The sequence below is a fragment of the Glycine max genome, chromosome 8, assembly GCF_000004515.6.
Source record: "Glycine max cultivar Williams 82 chromosome 8, Glycine_max_v4.0, whole genome shotgun sequence".
Taxonomy (NCBI): Eukaryota; Viridiplantae; Streptophyta; class Magnoliopsida; order Fabales; family Fabaceae; genus Glycine; species Glycine max.
Window position 1 is genome coordinate 37127211 of NC_038244.2, and position 22728 is coordinate 37149938.

The 22728-nt window shown below is 32.7% G+C and overlaps 1 pseudogene; it reads right to left on the bottom strand.

Annotated features, from left to right (window-relative positions):
* Positions 1 to 5474: 5474 nt before the first annotated feature.
* LOC100814938 (nucleobase-ascorbate transporter 11-like) lies at positions 5475 to 16818 on the bottom strand (annotated as a pseudogene).
* Positions 16819 to 22728: the final 5910 nt, after the last annotated feature.

The following is a 22728-nucleotide window of genomic DNA, read 5'->3' on the forward strand; positions in this document are numbered from 1 at the left end:
TGACTTATTTTGAAAAATAAATTACCAAAAGTCACAATTCTTAAAGTGACTTGTTTCTAAAGATTTTTTCACAAAGTCACAACTTTTAAGTGGCTAGTTTTCAAAAGAGTCACAATTTTTAAAGTGACTAATTTTCAAAAGAGTCACAACTTTTAAAAAGTGACTAATTTTGAAGAAATTTCTAAAAGTCATAAACTTTTAACTTGAGTCATCAAATGACTATAAATATGTGACCATGACACGAATTTTAAAAGCAACAACTTTCAGATTTCTTTCATTCATTCAAAGAATTCTTCTAAGAGTTTTTGTTCAAAACTTTCTTTATTCAAGAAAAGTTCATTGGCCAAAAACTTGTGTTATTCTTCTTCTTCATTCATTCTCTCTCTTGCTAGAAGAATTCAAAGGACTAACCACCTGAGAATTCTTTTGATTCTTCCTCTTCCCTTTAAACAAAAGATTTCAAAGGACTAACCACTTGAGATATCTTTTTGTTTCCCCTTACAAAGATTCAAAGGACTAATCGCCTAAGAATTCTTTGTCTTAACACATTGGAGGGTACATCCTTTGTGGTAAAAGTAGATGTTGGATCAAGTGACCTCAGAATAATGAAAAAGAGGGGGTTGAATTAATTATGAACGTATCTTGACTAATTAAAATTCTATCATTCTTAATGTTACTAGATTCAATTAGGTTTTTACTACAAAGTTAAGAAAGTAAAGAACAGAAATAGAAACTTAACCAAAAATAAAAGCGATAATTAAAAGTATACAACGGAAATTAAAGAGTGTAGGGAAGAAGAAAACAAACACAAGATTTATACTAGTTCGGCCATAAACCGTGCCTACATCCAGTCCCCAAGAAACCTGTGGTTCTTGAGATTTCTTTCAACCTTGTAAAATCCTTTACAAGCCAAAGATCCACAAGGGATGTACCCTCCTTTGTTCTCTTTGAAAAACCAAGTGGATGTACCCTCTACTTGAACTGGTCCACAAGAGATGTACCTTCTCTTGTTCTCAGTATAACAATCCCCAAGTAGATGCCATCTACTTGTACCACAAAGGATGTATCCTCCAATGTGTTGGGACAAAGAATTCTCAGGCGGTTAGTCCTTTGAATTTTTGTAAGGGGAAACAAAAGATATCTCAGGCGGTTAGTCTTTTGAAATCTTTTGCTTAAGGGGAAGGGAGGAATCAAAAGAATTCTTAGGCGGTTAGTCCTTTGAATCTTTTGTAAGGGAGAAGAGAGACACAAAAGAATTCAGGCGGTTAGTCCTTCTGTTCTTTTGGCAAAGGGAGAAGAGAATGAAAAAGATGAATAACACAAGTTTTTGAACAAAGAAATTTTCTTGGAAGAGAAAGTGTTGATCAAAAACTTTTAGAAAGATGAAGAGAAATGAATCAGAAAAATTCTGTAGAAAGATATTGAAAGATTGTTGAAAGATTGATTGAAAGATGTTGAGAGATGATGGTTAAAAAGATTGAAAGATAGATGATTGATGATTGATTATAAAGATGTTGAAGGATGATGGAAAGATTCATTGCCATGGTCACATATTTATAATCTTTTGATGACTCAAGTCAAAGTTTGTGACTCTTGGCAATTTCTTTAAAACTAGTCACTTAAAAAAGTTGTGACTTTTGAAAAAATCTTCAGAAACAAGTCAATTGAAGAATTGTGACTTTTGAAAATGTATTTTTTGAAATTAGTCACTGGTAATCGATTACCATTAAGGTGTAATCGATTACACATCAACAGATGTAACTCTTCATTTTGAATTTTGAAAATTAAAACGTTTAGAAGCTCTGGTAATCAATTACAGGTATTGTGTAATCGATTACACAAGTTTAAAATGATTTAAAACTGTTTAAACATAAGTTGTAACTCTTGAAATTTGAAATCTTAACGTTTTAAATTACTGGTAATCGATTACTATATTTTTGTAATCGATTACCAGAGAGTAAAACTCTTTGGTAATGATTTTGTGAAAACTTCTTGTGCTACTCAATGTTTTGGAAAACTTTTTTAATACTTATCTTGATTGAGTCTTCTCTTGATTCTTGAATCTTGAATCTTGATCTTGATTGTTCTTGAATCTTGATTCTTGAATCTTTAGAATTTGCTTAACTCTTGATTCTTTGGCATCATCAAAATAACCTTGGAAGACATTGCTTCCACAGTAGAGTGTACATCTACTTGGGTTGTAATACTGAGAACAAGATATGGTACATCTCTTGTGGATCAGTTCAAGTGGAGGGTACATCCACTTGGTTATTCAAAGAGAACAAGGGAGGGTACATCCCTTGTGGATATTTGCTTGTAAAGGATTTTACAAGGTTATTGGAAATCTCAAGAACCGGTGGTTGCTTGGGGATTGGACGTAGGCACGGGTTGTGGTCGAACCAGTATAAATCTTGTGTTTGTCTTCTTCTTCCCTACACTCTTTATCTTTCCGCTGTGTACTTTTTATTTCCGCTTTACTTTTGTCTAAGTTATTGTTTTTGTTCTTTACTTTCTCATAACTTAGTAGTAAAGCCTAATTGAATCTAGTAACATTAAGAAGGATAAATTTTTAATTAGTCAAGACACGTTCATAATTAATTCAACCCCCCTTCTTAATTATTCCGAGGCCACTTGATCCAACAGAACCATGTACAATTGATTAAGGAGAATATTCTCTTAATCTGTTTGATGCAAGGCAAACATGTTGAAGAACAAGAGGATACGGTCATTCAAATTATGCAATTGTCATCTCATGGATTTTGGATCACTTCAAGGTGGATATCTTTAACCAGATAAAAGACTTTGTGGAGCCTAATTTTGAGATAAAGACTAAAATGCTGAAATGAGATAGGGTATGTGGAAGCTGATAATGGTAATGGGTGGATTAAGAAGCCCAAAGACTCCACAACTGGAGATGTTGAAGAAAAGCAAATGACCCCATTTGAGGAGATGTTGGCTAAGATGGATGAGTTGATGAGAGTACACAAGGAAGACTGCAATGAGCTAAAAGAGTGTTTGAAAACCATTTCTAAGAAGCTAGATGCTAAAGGAGCACCTGATCTAGATGATATTTGACACCCTCAGTTGCCCCAACCTTAGACCTTGTACTAGTGTCTAAGTAGTAGCCTCTAGCTCTTTAGGTTTCAATCATGTTGATGTTATTAAGTCTTTTAACTTGTTTGCTATGTTTTTATATTGTTATTAAAACACCTTTTGTAATGTCCTTTGGCCTTATATGGTAGAGTTAATGATGTTTTTTGGACGAAGGCTAGCATGGTCCACTTCTATAAGTGATTTATTACGTACCACTTTTGTAGACCATTGGATTTATCTCACCCCCACAACCATGTGGTGTCCTTTGCATTAGATTCTTTTTTCTTCTTTCTCTCACTGACCCTCTCCATCTTCGTTTCTTCTTTCTCTCTCTAGCCACCCTCCTCTGTCTAATCTACCCCCACAAAATAAACTCATCATCGGTCACCATTGTTGGAGGTAACTTTTAAAGACAACGAAAGCACCTTGGGTTTGATCGATGGTAATTTTCACGCCCTAGCACAAGTCAACAACATTCAATCAAAACTTGAGACTTGATTGCTCACTCACATTATAGGCGACACTCACATAAGGCTTATTTATTAAACAAGTTAAAACATTTTAACTTTCTATTTTATTAAAAAACTTATATTTATGATAATTAGGGGTGGGCAAAATATTGAACTGAATTGAATTGATGTTAAATCGAACTGAACTATTCAAAAAATAATTTAACTCTTTTTATTAATAACTGAATTGACCGTGGTTTATTTCAGTTTTTAAAAACTAAACCTCTTCTAAGAATAGTTCATTGTAGTTCGAACTTCGAAGTTGTTCACCGCAGTTCTTAACAATTCGATTCAATGCACCTATAAACAGTTCGGTTCGATTTGCCTGAATTGTTTTGTAGTTTAATTCAGTTCGAGCGAACCATATTTGCATTTTGGAATAGTTCATGACTGTTTGAATTGAACAACCCCAACAGTGGTGATGCATGGTTGTTTTTTTTCTCCTATTGATGTTTTCTTTTTGCAGGTGGTGGCGGCTTTGTGATGTGGCAATTTGATGTGAGAAATGTGTTTTTGGTGTTGCATTGCAGATTTGTTCAAAGTGTGATGACAATTTAGGGTTTGGTGGATTTGGGGGAAAAGGGACACCATGACTGTTCTTTTTGTTCACTTTTCACAATTTCCTTCTTTATTGTTTTATGACATTGTTGTTTGCACTAGTGAGTGATTGGATTTGGGACTGGTTTGTAATTTAGGTATTTTTTTGTGGGTAAATAACCGTTTTCGTCCTAAAAGTGTGTGACGCTAACAAATTCATACCTTGAGTGTTACACACTTTTAAAAACGAAAATGATTATTTTTTTTTTGCTGAACATGGTATTGGTACAAAGTAGTCTCGCCGAAAGTGATGACTAATTTCGTCGGAGACCTTGAGTGCACACAAGGTGGTGAATATTTCTCTCCCAACAAGATTTATTTTTATTCCATACCCTTGGCCAACCAGGATTCGAACTTTGGACTACTTGGTTAAGGGATACAAGCTGTCACCACTTGTGTCAACCGTTGTTGGTGGGATTCGGTTATTTTTATATTTTGACAAAACTATTTTTTGCAGCTATACACTGAGGGAAACTTTGAATCAAATTTTGACCTTTTCGCACCCCATGGACAACACATTGACATTTAATGGAAGAAACTAACAGGAGAGACTAGAAATGGGAACAAAATGATTTATCAGAGTCTAAGACCAATCCAACTCTTTTCGGAAATTACAAATAGAAATTACCAAAAACTTAGAGGATTAACGACATAATTAACCCTTAATTCAATTACTACCAGTTGAATTGCGATTCTGTGATGCCTTACTTTCCTTTTCTTTTCTTTTTTCATTGTTATGAAACATACATATACACAAGAAATGGCAGCACGATCCCCTCATTAAGTAAACAGAAGGAAAACAATTTAATTGTGGGTTTTGATTTCATCTCCCTTTTGCTTTGATGAACCATTCCATATCCAACTATTAACATGTCATTGGAAGGTTGAGCCCAGAGGCTACAAATATAGATTTGTTGCATTTTTTCAATTGTCAGTCATTTATTTCAACCCAAATATCAAACTGGAACTACAAAAATTGAGCCATTAATTGATTTAAAAAAAAAATACAAAGTACAAGTACAATAATTTCTATTTAGTTTTGCTTTGATCACAAATTGACCTATCTAAAACAGCTATTCACAAGCATAATCAGTTTTAAACTATTTCCTATTTGGCCTTGCTGTAACGAAATCCAAGTATATTTGTTTTTATTCTTCATGAGCTTCAATATTTTTTTTTTTCAGGGAAGCTTCAATATCTTCTAAGCTCTAGGGATCAGAGAATTCAATGTTATCATGAGTCCATAAATAGAAGAAATCAGACATAGCTTAATATTCAGACTCCCAAACATTTCGCCCAACCGAAACACCTAGCAATTTTCCTTGGCAAAGAATATGCAGATTGCAGAGAAGGATCAGTTGCAATATCTTTTGCTCGTGATCATATATACACCCCTCGTTCTTGTTTACTTCCTGGGATAGTGTTGTCTAGTATGAATGCCACCAACAGTGTTACCACCATGTTTAAGGACATAAGAGCATTGATGGCAAAATGAAGCTGAAACATTTGGGGGGATAAAAATGACACGGTTAGCTCAGCTTCACCAAAAAAATATAAGTAGCTAGTAGTTTTTAGTTGATGAAAATTTGTAGTTGATGAAAATTTGTAGACTTAATTATACTCTTGATCTCTTGACGTCGTCATTTTTTGAATTTGATCTTCCCATTCTTTTTTTAAATTTAATGGTACAATTTTGATTTATCAGATAACTTGACATTCAATATTTAATATATATATGCTAATGTTACATCCTATTATACTTTCACATATCTATGTCTACATATTTGTCATATCAATATTATTGTTAAATATTGAATGTCAAGTTAACAAGTGAATCAAAATTAGACTATTAAAAGAATGAGAATATCAAATTTATGGGAGAAAATGGACAGTCAACCTTGAGAAATGATGCTAAAAAACACAAAAAAAAGTGTAATTAAGTCAAATTTGTACACAAGCTCATAGAAATGTTATGGATGATAATTACGTGATATTAGTATGCTTTCAAATTTCAATCACAACATCAAAGTTTTTAAGGTGTAACTATATCTTGATCGCAATTGCAAGTTGTAGCCGTATTCTGCAATCTTTTTCTTATTAATAATAATCATAATTACTCGGTTTGAGATTTAGTTACACTTAAGACTTCTTACCCCTTCTTAAAAGTATATTTTGTGGGGATCAAATTCAGATTCTCTTCCACAAACTCGACGATGTTGTCACTTGAACTACACCCATTGGGTATCTGCAATCTTTTTAATTAGTCCAACTTGATGATTAGCATATTCACATATAGCCTATGAAATTTGTTCCTTCTTATACTATTTAATTTCTACTGAATGCAAGGGGTGTCTGCACAGAGAAAGTGCTTACTTGTTTATTGCCAAAATGGAATGGTCCACTAGATGCAGCCCCATAAGGTAACAGGTAAGCAGGTAGTATCAGACTGGTTTGAGGCTTGTATTGTTGAAAATAGGCAAGGATTGATAGACCAAGGACCAAGGAACAAAGAAACACCAACTATTTTCATGTTCCTGAAGCTGGCACATTTACCATACTGTAAGTTTGAAAGGCCTAAAGCTGCTATAAGAGCCCAAATGAAACACAGTACCGAAGCAGCCAAGGCCTGAGGAATGGAAGCAATAAGAGCACCCACTTTTCCTACAAAATAAAATGGGAAATTGGATTAAAGTTTCTTTCAATTAAATCAATCCTACAAAACTAGTTTATAAAGTGAGAGTTGCTCTTCAATTAGATAATGACTTAATTGTATTTTTTAACCTTAATTTTTTAATTTTTGACTAATTTTATTCTCAACTTTTTAATTTGACACATTTTATACTCAACTTTTAAAAAACTTACAAATTTTACCTCAATCATTTATCAATTAACAAGAACAAAATTTGAGGATTAAATTTGTCAAAAATAAAAAAATTAGGAGAAGTAAAATGACAGAGGATAAAATCCACAAGTTTCTTAAAAATTATAGGTAAAATATGCTAAATTAATTTGTTAGAAATAAAATTTGCAAGAAATCAAAAAATTGGGAGTAAAAAATACAATAAGTCTTAAATAATTTAATTTGATCATATCACTAGTTGATATAGGATCTCCAATAAATAACAAACTGAAAGGTTGTTTAATAATTTTGGTATCAAATAATTGTGATTTATGTCAAAAAGTTTTGTTGATTTACCCATAAAGGAGAAGAGAATCATGAAAGCTGCTCCAAGTTCCACCACCCTACGACTTGCCACCTTTGTTGTGTCAATTGTCTGAACATTTTCTGTCAAGGTGGTTGACCCAGTTCCCGAACCCCAAAGACCAGCCAATATACTATAGAGACCCTCCAATGCAATTCCTCGGCTCACGACTCCAGGACTTAGAGGCCTCAAATTGACTCGCAGAGATGCAGAATAATATGTTCCAACCTGGAAAATGAACATGTCATTCACTTAGTACAATTTTAGTTTCTTTCCAAATCATATTTGATCCTTGCTTTCAGCATGAAAATTAATTCTAAGCTTAAAAAAAAAAGGTGTTTGAGACTTTTATGATAACCACTTAAAAGTGCTAACAGTAACAACACAAATGTCTAACACATTTCTTCTACTATATATACTTTTTAGTAGAATTTACACAATTTTATCCTTTTTAATAAACTTCAACCAATTGCGGGCATTTATCTAACAAACTTTTTTATAGTCTTTCTTTTCCCTTTTGTGTGTGTATGTATGGCACTTATTGAATTAAAAGAATACAAAATATCTTTATCGTTGTACTGGTTTTGCTGCCCCTCTATGAATTTCTCAATCTAAAGACTAAAGAGACAGTCCCATGTGTTAAGAATCTCAAAAGCTATTTATTCTACCTAAAAGAAATGCTAGCAACACATTCTCTAATACTCTTCTTTTAACATATTCTATTATTGGTTAAAATTTATTTAAAAATTACATAATCAAAAGAGAAAGTTATTAAATAAAAAATAAAATCTACCAAAATTTATAATTTGTAATATCAACAAATAGAGTGTATTGTTAACATTTCTCTTCTGAGATCCAATGTGGGATTCAGAAGTCACAACATTGACACCAAACATAACTCACAAAGAAAGTATCGACTAACCCAAAAGACTAGTTCATTATATGAGAAAGTCTCATGCCTTAAAATACCATATAGAGCCTCCTATTCTGCTAATCGTGGGAGTCATAATACCAAGCAAATGATATTTTGCACTTGCAAGCATTCAAAATAATATACTTACTGAATCCACAGAGGCAGCCAGCGACACTATGGCCATCATTATGCAAGTCCTGAAATGGAAAATAGGGAAACCCCATTGTAAAGGATAAAGTATTCTGAGCCATGCAGAAGTTAACAGTGCATTGGATATATCAGTCCTGCAATGTTTCATGGTATAAGCATGCTTTCTGCATGCACCAATCAAAATGTTTGAACTTGGGATATTGGGATTGCATCCTTTGTAGTTATATCCTCCCCCAGCTGTTAAAAACGACGCATATATCCAAGTTAATGTAACTGTCAAGGGAACCTGCAAAAATTGAAGAGTTTGTCAACACAATTTGTTGGTATATGCACATTTAGTTAAGGAAAACTTTGTAATCTCAAGTTGTCAACTAATTGACACAAATGATGATGAAGTATACAATCATTTATTTTTTTATTTTTTTCCCTCTAATTTAACTTATTCATCTCCACTTATTACACAAATCAAACAAGGTCAAGGAATGTCAATCTGAGTGTGCATAACTTCAATTTCCTCAAGACATATCTGGTGCCTTGCTGAAGAGTTCTAACTTTTTAAAACTTTATCGTGATATTTACATAAGATTTCAGGATTAGACTTCTATATAAACTGGCTCCATAGATGTTGACCAGTTTGATCACGCAAGTCATTATGCTAAAATAATTTTCTCTTCTCTTTTCTTTCCTCACAATGTGTGTGTTTTGAAAGGATGATCAGAGACAATGAAACCAGCAAATTATAACATTACTTTTTATGTGTATGATTTTCAATGTGACACCCTCTATCCCAATATATATATAAATAAATAAAATATATAAAAATATCAGTAAATAAATTCACATTGGTAAAAGGTTCACATTCACTCTATTATTATAAAAAACTTATTAAAAATATATTCGGCTCAAAATAAGGCCGTCAAAATTTACAAAAATATTTTATTAAATCAGTGAGGTAAAATAAAATAGATTAACATCATGCAATTAATATAGGAACTTATGTCCCAATCACATCCTATCAGAGTATTGTACCCCGATGTCCTTCAACACAAGGTTCCATAAAGCAATTCACTTAGTCATCTGCTCCCTCGAATACAAAGTTCAAGATCATCACAGGATCCAAACACAAACAACACATGGGGAGTGAGTTATCACATTCGTAACTAGTAGAAAAACAAGCCAACTAGATATACATGCCATATAAATGAGATATAACTTACTTAAATATAACTCATGTGATTCAACCACTTTGTCATTCAAAATTCACTTTTCAATCATCAATCACATTACACAAGAATCACACACTCTGATCAAGACATAATAATACATCAATTTCATAATAAACAATTAACAAGCATTATGCAACAGTTATGCTAAGACTCAAGCCTATATGCAATGTGGTATCATGTCAGTAAAAAATCATCCTGAGGCGCTTAGGATTACATAACAAGGACACACCACAAAATGAGTATGTCAGGTTACTCTCACTAAGTAAAATCACAGGGAGACCAGTCAGGGTCACGCTGTTTTGCAAGAATGCTCTAACTATGTGGGATTGACACATGCTTAAAGGAGCATTCAAACTGTGTGTATTTACCCCCAAGACTTACACTCCGAAGAGTCCGTCGGGGCCTCTCCCTCCTAATTCAGGTCCAACCCCTAAAACAATTTTTGCATACAAACACTACTCATGAATTATATAATATTCACGACCTCACACTCGTATATTAAACACATACAACACGTTGGGCTACAATTTAACACTAGTTCCTAAATAGGAAACCTACACTTTTTTTTAACACTGCGCATCAACACTTTTCTCAAGATAAACACTGATCGGGTTATTGTACAATTCACAGCTTACAACACAAGTAATGTCACATCAAGTGTTAACCACACACTTATTCACAACCAAAACTCATTCACAATTTCACATCTCATAATGTCACAATCTACCATCACATGTTTACACGTATCTCACAAATTAACACATGTTCAACTTTGCACTTATACTCAATCTCAATAACAATACTATAATCTCAAAATAACATGTTATTTCACAATTCATCACATATTTCATTCATAAACACTACTCATGAATTATACAATACCCAAGATCTCACACTCATATTTTAAACACGTTCAACACATTGTGTTACAATTTAACGCTGGTTCCTAAATAGGAAACCTACACTTTCTCTTTAACACCGCGCATAAACATTTTCTCAATATCTACACTGGTCGGGTTATTGTATAATTCACAACTCAACATAATTATTGTCACATAAGTGTTAAATACACACACTTATTCACAACCAAATATCATATCCACAATTTAACATCTTGTTTCATAATCCCAAAATGGTGTATCATTGCGCCTCATGTTTATTTATGCATCTTCATAACATTCATAATGATATTCATAAGGTACAACATACACATGTACATCAAATTTAATCATAATATTCTCAAATTCCAACACTTGAATAATTTTTGGAATCATATTATAACAACACTACAATATTATTTACATAAATTATTAATATAAATAAATATACAGCTAAATATATAATATATATATATATATATATATATATAAGACTAGCAACATACATCATATTGGATCATGAATTTCAAAGTAAGCTTTCAATGTACCAATTCTAAATAATTATATGAACACTTTCCCATATATATAAGTATACAAGAATTCATATATATTATCTAAGAATACAACACAAAGTCTACTAGAAATCTTTGGTCAATTTCAAATATAATATTAATTTTAAACTATAAAAAAAAACTAAAAAGCATGAAAAGGAGAAAATACAAAATCAATATCTCACTCCCTCTTACGCTAAATCTCTCCTTACTTAATTTCATCATCGATCAATTCACGCTAATTAGAAAAAGGTTCAATTTGTAGGGTTCACACTCAACACAAGAACACATCAATTTCATAGCAATTTCTCATTGGGACATTAATTGGTTCATCAAACGTATATAATTCACAGTTATAATTATAAGGATAAAATCAAAATTATGGAAACACCCCAAAACCCATTCCAATTGATACTCTAAGGATCTCTACACATGTTTTCACTAATGTCCAATTGTGAATAATTCATCCCTTACCTCGATGTAGTCACTCAAGCGTTCTCCGTTATCAATTCGGATGTTTCTGGTGTTCTTTAAAACTCCTCTTCCGGTTGTTCTGTTAGGGTTCCCAAAACGTCAACGAAAAAGAGAAGGGGTTGAAGCCTCCATTCCATGGTCCTATGTGCGATGCATCTTTCTCCCTTCATAGACATTATTTGATAAATACCAACGGTGAAGACATGCGGAAATGAGTCGTGAACCACATATCAAAATTTCATGACAATCCAACGGTTAAAGAATTTGGGATCTTAGTTTTATCGAGACAGTTTTGGGTTTCTACGGAAAAGGAAAAAGTTACAATGCGATGGATATTTCTCTCAGCTCCGACATGTTTTCATAATTTCCAACGGTGAGAATGCTCAGAATTGAGCTACGAACCTGGTGCTTAAATTTCACGACCATCCAATCGTAAATGAGTCCAAGATCGTCGTTTTTCTAGAACAGGTTTGATGATATACGAGAAATGTGAGGGTTTTGAGAAGAGGAGAGGGGAAAACTAAACTGAGAGGAATCGTCGTTGTGAAACTGACCTAACACGCCTGTAGGACACTTATAACTTATCATTTATTCTATTTATTTATTTTTATTATTTTATAAAAAGTAACTCTATTTTATTTCCTATCAAATGAATAAATTAAATATATTTTTTTTTTCTTCAAACCATTATTTTAATATAACTATTTTTCTTTATTTATTTAATTATAAAAATCTCATCATTTTCTAAAACTTCATTATTATTTTTTTACTAAAAACATTTCTAATTTATTTACGAAAAATAGAATTTTACATTCAACATACAAGCTACCAGCACGACAAGTTATATTGTTTATGAATCATCTAAACTACAAAGCACATAATGTAGTACGTCGTGTCTTAAAAAGTCAAAGTCAAAATCAAACAAGGAACATATAAATTCAAGATACTTACAGCACAAATTCGAAATGTGTGGTGGCCAAAGATAGATATTCCTCGAAGATGCTTCAAATAAGAAATAAAAAACAAAGATATGAGTTCCAGAAAACAACTGAAACCATTTAAGGACAAAAGCCAATAACTTTTTTTGTAAGAGACAAACACAGACGGGCTTTTTAATATGTCAAGAAAGAAATTTACAGTCATTGCAAAAACTTTTAATGCATCGGATTAATCTATATTAGTGCTGCTTGAAATTCTTAGTACTCACCAGTGTGAATAATAGAACTAATGCTATCTGCGGAATGCTAATTTTCATGCAAGTTCCAGCTTGTGGAAAGCCATAGCTGAAGAATGCCAAACCTACAGCAGCAACAGTTGGAGCCACCACAATTGGGTTGATTATCCTAGAAGTTATAACAAATTGTTATAAAATTGCAAAGAATTAACACATTAGACTCAAGTCTTAATAGCTTTCCTCAGATAAAATTTCAGTAGCTTTTGTGTTCACTTCATTCACCAGCATAAACTCACACCATACTAAGTGATTTAAGGACACATTAGAATAAACAAATTAATTAAGCACTCATTTATTAAAAGTTCATCACATGAGGGCTTATTCATAAGCTTGACTGTGATGTTTTCTGAAATTAACTTAAAGGCGATTATTTTAAGAAGTTTCTTATTAATATTTATTTAAATAAGTTAAATTGAGTTTATAATGTCATATAAAACATTTATAAGCCAAACAAAACTCTATCAAATGCCCCCTATAATTGCATAGACATATTCTATTCCTAATTATTCTTTTCTAGATGTCTAAACTGTGCTACATATTCAAAGAGCCATGTAAGAGAGAATAAATAAATAACAGAAAGTTTAATTACTTGTCAATTTTACGTGCCTGGCTAATCGTGTTGCACAAAATATGATTTATTTGCAATTTAAGGGTTGCCACCTAAATAACAAAAAATGAGGCTTCAGTGTTGCATGCATTGCCAAGGCAAGGAGTGTATTACGTAACTAGATTTCTGAAGAAGAGAAGCAGAGTGTGGTGGTCATGTCACTATTCTAGCCCGTTGGAATATATGCAAAATTGTTGCAGAAGCTAAAGATATGCATATTTTCATCTTAATTGAACTTTACTGCAACTGTATAAATTCCATGACAGAAAATATTAACATAAAGGCTTTAAAGTTTAAATTCAAATTATTCTACAAGAAACATTGAAAAATGAGATTATTCATCTATTTATCTAATATGTTAACAAATGACATACACCTTTATATAATTATTTAACAATGTAGCAACTTAGAGAACTAACAAAGATAAAGATATTTTAAACAGAAAATGAAAAAATGAAAGATATTTCATTCGAAACAGAAATTTATCAAGCTCTGATGAACACGAGAAAGATAACATGTAATTTCTTGTTACCTGAGAAGAAGAAACATCAAACCACTAAGTCCCAGGATACATTGGAATATTGAGCCAACAATTATAGCTCCCTGGAGTTCCGTCATTATGTGCCTACATTTCTGCAGTTATAAGCAGGCATTAATATGGAAACTGGAAATAGTTACCAACCCGAAGAAGATTAATCTAAGTTAAATGTGACTAGTGAACCAAAAATTCCCTTCACTGGGTAGAACTCTGATAGGGGCCCCAATGCACAAAGAAGCAAAAAGGAAAAATATGGTGATTCAAATAATGCAGTACCAGGATTTAGATTACTTGATGTAATTGTACAAGTCATAAAGAGCTTAAGGACAATGAATGAACATTTTGTGTCTGTCATTGAACTTACATGATGTGTGAGATTACGAAATTCTTCAGCATTTATGATAACCAATGCCGGTGCCAAATACACGAACGAGCTCCCTTGAACTAAAGATAGTTGGGTGCCAAAGTAGCAATGCAGTATCGTTGTGACACCGGAAAGAAACAGCATTGTGGAAATTACATTAGCAGTATCGTTCTGTCATCATTGGAGTGAAAGTGAATATATATGAATATGAAAAGTTAACATATCAATTTTCCTTGGGTCATTGCATAAAGGCATATCTTACATCTGTTCCACCCATGGTTAGTACCATGATTAATGGGATTAATACTAGCGAGCCAATCAATGAAAGGTAGTGCTACAAGCCGTAAAGATAAGAGGTACTGCAGTTAAAGATAGGTAAATCAAAAGAAGTAACAACTTCTTTAGTAAGTCATAGAAGCAGAATTTAGCCAGATAACTTTGCTACTTATGAGATAATATAGTGACAGTGAAGGTGATTTGTTAATAAAAATGGGGAAGGAGGAGATTCACAAAGCCCCTTCATCAAACAAAACTTGATAAATGGCCTGAGATGTGTCCTCTCTCCCTCTTCCACATAAATTACTACTCTACTTGTCTTAATCCTGTTATTTTGAAAAGTACTCAAACCAATTTGATGGCATCCATGCTCAAATCCAAATAACAGATGCTATGCATCGTCAACAAACTAATTTATCAAAATAAATGAAATTAAATTATTAAAATGTTGGGTCTTTTAGACTCCTTTCCTATTTGGAATAAAGGTCCAAATGAAAAGATTCATTTTGTCTCACTTATTTAAGTGGAGAGAGGTCAGATTAGAATGTGAGAGAGACTCATTTGAGAGGAAAAAATAGTTACAAAACATTGAGAGAAAAAGGAGAGGGAAAATCATTGTGATTTTCGTACACCCACCAGAGAGTGTTTTTCAGATTACAACTGCGAATTCTTTCATCGTTGGATTAAGATGATTTTTTGACAGCAGGTTCTACACACGTGATACTTCAAATTGTTCGGTTGGATTGTCAAAAAGATATCTGGAGACAAAGATAAGTGTTTTGCATTCTCTGTTCTACTTTTTAGGGTTTGATCTTCTTGTCTCTATTATAAGCATTAGGGCTCTGTTTTGATTTGTCTGTTTGTAGCACGTTTCAATACACTTGCTGGAGACTCTCTTGTATCTTTATTGATTATAGTGGAGTTATTTTTTTGGTCTGGATGATTCATGGTTTTTACACTTGCATTGAGGGATTTTTCACGTTAAACAAATTGTGTCTCTTGTGTGTTTTTTATTTCTATTTTGCGTTCTATTTTTATTGGTGCTCCTCACAGGTTCTTGCGAGTTTTGGAGAATTTATTTTTGTTGCCTATTACTCTGTTATTGAGTTTGTTATTGTGGTAGCTTGTTTTTCCATCATAAAATTCATAATGCATGGACTTAAACTTGAGGATCAATCTCCAGCTTATAATTGAACAGACTATTATTGATCTTGTGATTTTTGAATACCCAAACACAGAAGCTAGTAACATTACTACATACCAGAAAGTTAGAATGCAAAAAAAATAATACTATGCCATTCAAAGATCATATGATTAATGAAATTGATTAGAATATACTATATTGCCATCAGGCTAAGGCATAACTATTAAGACATTGAATTTTAGTAACCAAATTCACGTTAAACCAATGGGACTATTTTAGAATTATTCAAAATTAGCACTCTAACTTAGATGTGAGAAACATAAAATTAATCTGAAACTAACCAAGATTTGGATTTTCTGTGATCCCTACTTCAATCCAGATGCTCCCTGCCACCCTCTACTAGCAGGTTCCTCCCCCTCTGGAAAATGATTCACCTTGACGTCTTCAACTATCCCTTCTTTTTCCTTCTTCTGCTCTGGCAAAGGAGCAACTGCAGAAACTCCATGACTATTAATATTGCGATTTGTACTCACCGTCATTCCATAAGCATCACCATTCACTCTTAACCCAATTTTCTTATCACCATCACCAACCAAAACCAAAGCAGCCTCATCCCCAATTTTCCTCTTTTAGTTTTAGCTCCCCACTAGACCATTCCACGCATCCTTTGACCTTAAAACTCTCTCATTCTCACCCCTCATGTCTCCATGCTTGGTCACAAAAATCGGTTCAATCTCATTGTCTCGATTAGGCCTCACCAACCCCAGCACTGGATCAATCTCTATCTTGGGAGAGGACCGTCCTTCTCTCTAATAATCAACATTCTTCACGTCAAACCCAACACTATCAAAATTCTCACTGGCACTAGTCCCAACTTCCCCAGAGTAATTAGACACAAACCCAGTTCTCTTTGCCCATGACTTCAACTCTTTAGGATTATGATCACTTCTTGCCACAAAAGGCTCAACTTTTGTATCACTAACAACATCATGTCTCTTGCCAGTGCCACCCCTCATAGCTTTCCCCTTATCTAAGAACTCCGAACTCGACCCGGTTTCCATTGAACCATTTTCTTTCACTTTTCTTCTTTTGCTTTCTTTCAAAATTGGACACCCTCTACACCCACACTTACAATCCAAACAAGTTCAATTCAACGCAATATAGTACAAAGAAAAAAGATGAAAACTTTGCAAGGTGAAGGAACCAACATAGAGGCTTCACTTCACATCACAACAAAGAGCCAAACTCCAGAGAGTGAAAGAATAGAAGCAAAGGAACAATATATGGCGAAAAGACAAGGAAAGAAATGAAAACCATCACAACGACAACAACAACAACAATAACGTGCATTGGTGTAGTGATTAGCGATTAGTGTTGAAGGAAGAACAATGAAACACATTGACTCAGAGAGACATATCTTATCTTCACTTTAACTCATTGCAACTCGCAAGTTGCTTTCAAAAGAAAGCGTGAATGTGAGTGTGTGACCTTAATCACATAAACTTCTCTCTGGCATGGCTTCTTGATGTTAACAAAGGACCTAGCCAGCAAAATTTGAAGTTGAATTTTCAAATGTGAAGAAAGGTAACATTACATAACAATCTTGCAAGTTGAACCTTCATTAATTTTATTTTTTTGTGTGTGCTTTTTTCTCCTAATATTATTTAAGGAATTAATAAGGGTAAATAGTCACTTTTGTCCCTGAATGTGTAATTTGTTGATAAATGCGTCCTTGAAGGATGAAAATACAAAATTTAGTCCCCGAAAGTGTAAAAAGTGCGACAAATATATCTGACCGTTAGCTTTTGTCCATCACTGTTAATAAAATAGTGTACATGGCACAAAGGAACAAATTTATTCGTGAAATGATTGTCAAGGTGATCATCTCTAATTGCCAGCATAAGGGCATATTTGTCACATAATATTTTTTTAACTTTTCGTCTTTCTACTTCACTCACAAATGCGTCCCTGAAAAACGAAAATACAAAATTTAGTCCCCAAAAGTGTAAAAAGTGCAACAAATATATCCAAATGTTAACAATAGAATGTGACTAATTATTATAATTTAAAAAAACTATAATGATTGCAAAAATTTTTTTTTAACAAATTCGTAAATTAAATTGAGTCTAAAAGAAAAAAGAATACTCGTTTTATAAACTATAAATAATTTTTTTACACACTCATGCTTGATAAAAGGTTCAAGTAAAAAAATACTTATTGTAAAGCATTATAGTTAAATTAAATCCATGAATAATGTTTAGGGAAAATTGTAATTGCAATGTTTTACTTTGTAAAAAACAATCATCTCCTTTGGAATGATTTTTTTAAGGTTATGATTTTTTAAATGACCAGTCAATAAAATATAATTATGTATTATTTAAAAAAAATAAAAATCAACAAATTTTTATTATAATTTGTAATTTGATGTCATTGTATATACTAATAGACATTCATATTTTATTATGAAAATTTATAAAAAAAAACAATTAAATAAATAGTGTTTGATTAAATAGAAACAATGATTTTCTTATCGCTTTATGGTAAAATTTCTTTTCTTTCCTATGTTGATAGCATTTATTCAAGAGTTAACAACAAAAAAATTAATTTTTTTTGTAGTTGAAGAAAAGTAAGAAGAATTCGCCAAAGCAATAAAAGTTCACTTCCATTAGTAATATTTTATGCATGTCTCAACCGTTGATGAAACTTAAGAATTATATAACGAAAACCGACACTTACTGATATGGTATAACTCTCCCAAAATTTTGTCGTAATAATTATAAATTTTTCAAAATTATAATAATTAGTCACAACAATCTATTATTAACGTTTAGATATATTTGTCGCACTTTTTACATTTTCAGGGACTAAATTTTGTATTTTCATTTTTTAGGGATACATTTGTCAGCGGAGTGAAAAGATGAAAAGTAAAAAATGTTATATGACAAATATACCCCTATACTGACAATTAAAGATGACCACGTTGATCATCATTTCAATGACAAATTTATCCTTCTGTGCCACATAGACTATTTTGTTAATGGTAACGGACAGAAGTTAATGATCAGATATATTTATCGCACTTTTTACATTTTTGAAGACTAAATTTTTTATTTTCATCTTACAAAAATACATTTGTCAGCAAATTACATATTTAAGGATAAAAGTGACTATTTATCTCATTAATGACGAAGGAAAACTAAATGCGTGTGAATTGAATCACTTTGCTTCAAATTGAAGTTTCTTATTCTTTTGCAGTATTTTTTTCGGGGAGAGTACTCAAGGAGTGAAGTGGAGTAATTTAATTGCTTTGTTACATTATTACAATGATGATTATGAGGTGGAATTTAATTATTAGGTCCCAATCCAATTGGCGTTGTTGGAAAAAGAAGCCAAATTCAGTATCACATTCAAGTGGATTATTATTATTATTATTATTATTATTATTATTATTATATCTGTTAGTTATATAGTTTTGAATCATTGAATGGTTTAACTACCCTATTTCAAGAGGGTTACTTGGGCATTAATAGGTATATTTGGACTTTTTGTGAGATAACGTTACGTTGTCTCTTTGTGTGTGTAAAGCGTTCATCTAATACAAAAATAGAATATTTGTAAGAGTTGATTGTATATTTTAAAAATTAATTATTTAGAATAAAAGGAGAAAATTAAAATTAGTTGAAAATAAACACTACCGATAACCAACTAATATCAGTACCAATATCTTTTTTTCCCGTCAACAACTTTTTTCACTGTTTTAGATCATACCATAAACATGGTGAGACTTGTTTATGAGATTTCGAGTACTAAAACGATTAACATCGCCCCAATGACCCTACACACAATCTCAAACTTTTGTATGAATCAAACAAGTGGAGCAACTAACTTTTGTGTATGACACATTGACACTTAAGAAAACATGTTTAAGTAGTAAAATAATGTTTGTGTAGACAGACCCATAGCATAATCGTGCTGAACAAATCACTTAATCTATGTCTATTTTTTTATTAAAGAATAGAGTAAATTACAACTTTTTTTTTTGAGGTTTTGTAAAATTATACAAACATTTTTAATTTTTTTAACATTTACACTCATCTTCATTCAAGAGAGTTTGAAATAATGTTTTTCAAATATTTAAGGAAGGGTTAATGTATATTTTACAAAAAAAATTAAGAGGAATTAATGTAATGTATAATGGGGTGTCAGTGTATATTTTTAAATAACTAATGGAGGTTATGTAGGATTAGATAAAAGAAGTGGATGTTTGTGTAATTTCACCAAAATTCAGGAGTATTATTTGTATAATTTACTATAAAAATAACAATTTAAAATAAGCTTTAAAATTTAGGTTTTAATGATAAAATCCAAAGTAAACTTATTGTAAAAGAGTTGTATTTAGAAAATATTCAAAGATTAATTTAAATTTTTAATTAATTACATAACAAAAAATTCTTCTATGGAACAGATGGCACAACCAATAAAAAATTTACACCAAATTAAAATAAAAAGATTCACCTTAAAAAGTCAAATATATGTTTCTAATCAAATATCTTCTTGAAAAATACAAACTCACATTGTTGGGGAATTCAGGAGAGTAAACACCACGAGTCATCTTACTTGCTTGAGATACTCACCAAGTCAAACTTATTCGATATACGACTTTGTCATATCTTAATTTTGCATGGGGACTACCATTCACTGATGTTTGGATTCTCGCTAGCTGAATTGCGTTGCTCGACACCAGTTGCCGAACAAGACGAAAGATCGTTCAGTGTTTTGATCAAGAATGCGAGAGGTACCAAAAGGGAGGGGCAAAGAGGTCTTTTTATTGAGTTTCTTGGACCCTAGCTCACCTAGGCTAACCTCTAGCTCACCTAGGCCCCCAAATTACTTCAGCCTGAAGGAACCAGCTTGCCTGAGCAAGCTGACATGGTCCCAAGTGCCCTTTTTTCTATAAATAGGCGTGAAGGGGAGTTGAGGAAGGGGTTCCAAGGCTCAGAAGTGGAGAGAATTGAGAGAAAAGAGAAAGAAGAAGAAGAAAAAAGAGGAAACGAAGCCAAAGCGCTACCGAATCGCGATTGTGATCAATCCCTACTTCGTTCCTTGTTCGGTGTTCTTCGTGTGACCGTCGATTAGTTTTGTTTTTAAGATTTAAATATGATCTATGTACCCTTAGGGGTTCCCCTTGTAATTATGTGCACATTCATCTTCTCCATCTATCATCGACGATCTCGTTTTTCTTTGTAAAGTTCAATCTTAACCAATCACTAGTGTTGTAAAGTTTTCTTTAAAAAGATTGAAAGTTAATGAAAAAAACCAAGATAAAACCAACTCATAACTAACTTCTTTTTATCAAATACCACTTGAAATCGTTTCAAGGTCCAACGCCTTAACGATTCTCTCTACTTTTCAAATTTAAAAGATCATTTCAAGGCCCAACGCCTTAACGATTCTCTCCGTTTTTCAAAATTTAAAACATTGTTTCAAGTTCCAACGCCTTAAACGACTTTTTGTTCGCAATTAAAATGAATATTTCAAAAACATAAAATCAATGTAACACACAAACATTCAGACTTAAAGAATTACATAGGTCTGAATTCCTCATCGCACTTGAGGATACATAGGAGCAAGGGCAACACCCTTGTTGACCCCAAAAAAGTAAAAAAATATAAGAAAAAAAAGAAAATACATAATTTTGAAGTCACGCTATGCACACTCGATTAAAGGCTGGGGTGTTGATACCTTTACCATGCGTAAACAACTCCCGAACCCTTATTTTCAAAATTCGCATACCTCTTTTTGGTTTTTCTAACATTTTTCTCGAATAAACGTTGGTGGCGACTCGCACGTGTTTTCCTTTTTGGGAGATGCTCCTTTGGTTTTTCGCCCGCACTCCCATTGAAGGGTAAGTTGCGATAAATGGCGACTCCACTGGGGACTGATAGAGAGTTAGGCCATTCGATCAGTGTACAATGTTTTATCGTGATTTCTTCTTTATTTATGCTCCCTCTTCTCTTTTATCTTTTGTTTTGTCCATATTTGTGTATAAACTTTGTTATGTGATTGTGTTGGTGTGTGTCTGCCTATCTATTACATTTGTAGCTAGAAATATTTTTGTTATATGCACACATGAAACTTACACCTTTGCATACACATTGAGATATTAGTCCCTATACTCGGGTTTGTGTGAGACATAGGGAGAGGAGGTCGATCTGTGGTCATGCTGGGTCTCCGACTCGCTTGATAACAATGAAGCCTCATCTAGAGTTTACCTCTTTTGATAATGCATTGTCGCTGGTAGTCCCTACCGCCACAATGTTATTACCTAAGAGGATGATATCTCTAGAAGCTAGTAAAGTTACATGAAACCACCCTTGGGAGTTGTCACTAGAAGGGAACTTTTGGATCATTTGCATTAGGTTCATGAATTAGGGGCACAGAGTAAACTCACTCTGGCTTGTTCCTTGATTGCATCATGCATCTCTTCATGGCATCATAATGGACATATCATTCCTAGATTTATCATTTATCATATTCATGCATTGCATCTGCATAAGTCATTGCATTGCCATACATCTTCATTTAGCATGCTTTTGTTCTGCCAACTACATACATTCTATTTTCATCGTTTGCATGTTATGTTCACTCATGGATGATCCTTGCATTTTCCTCTGCAAAAAAAATGAAAAAAAAACAAAAAAAAAAAAAACAAAAAGAACAAAAGAAAGTCACAATGAAGCGTGAAAGTTTACACCACATTCTTAGTTACATGTGTTGGGTACCATGATGATAGCTATAAACCAACCATGTCGGGATTATACAATCATTTCTCTTAAAAAATGATTGAAAATCATGTGAACATGGTACCTAATGCATTGTTAACCAGGAAATGATGGTTCTTCGGGCGTCTCATGAGGATCTTATAACTACATTTTTTCATGTGTAGCATAAGTATGCCCTAGTCATTCATC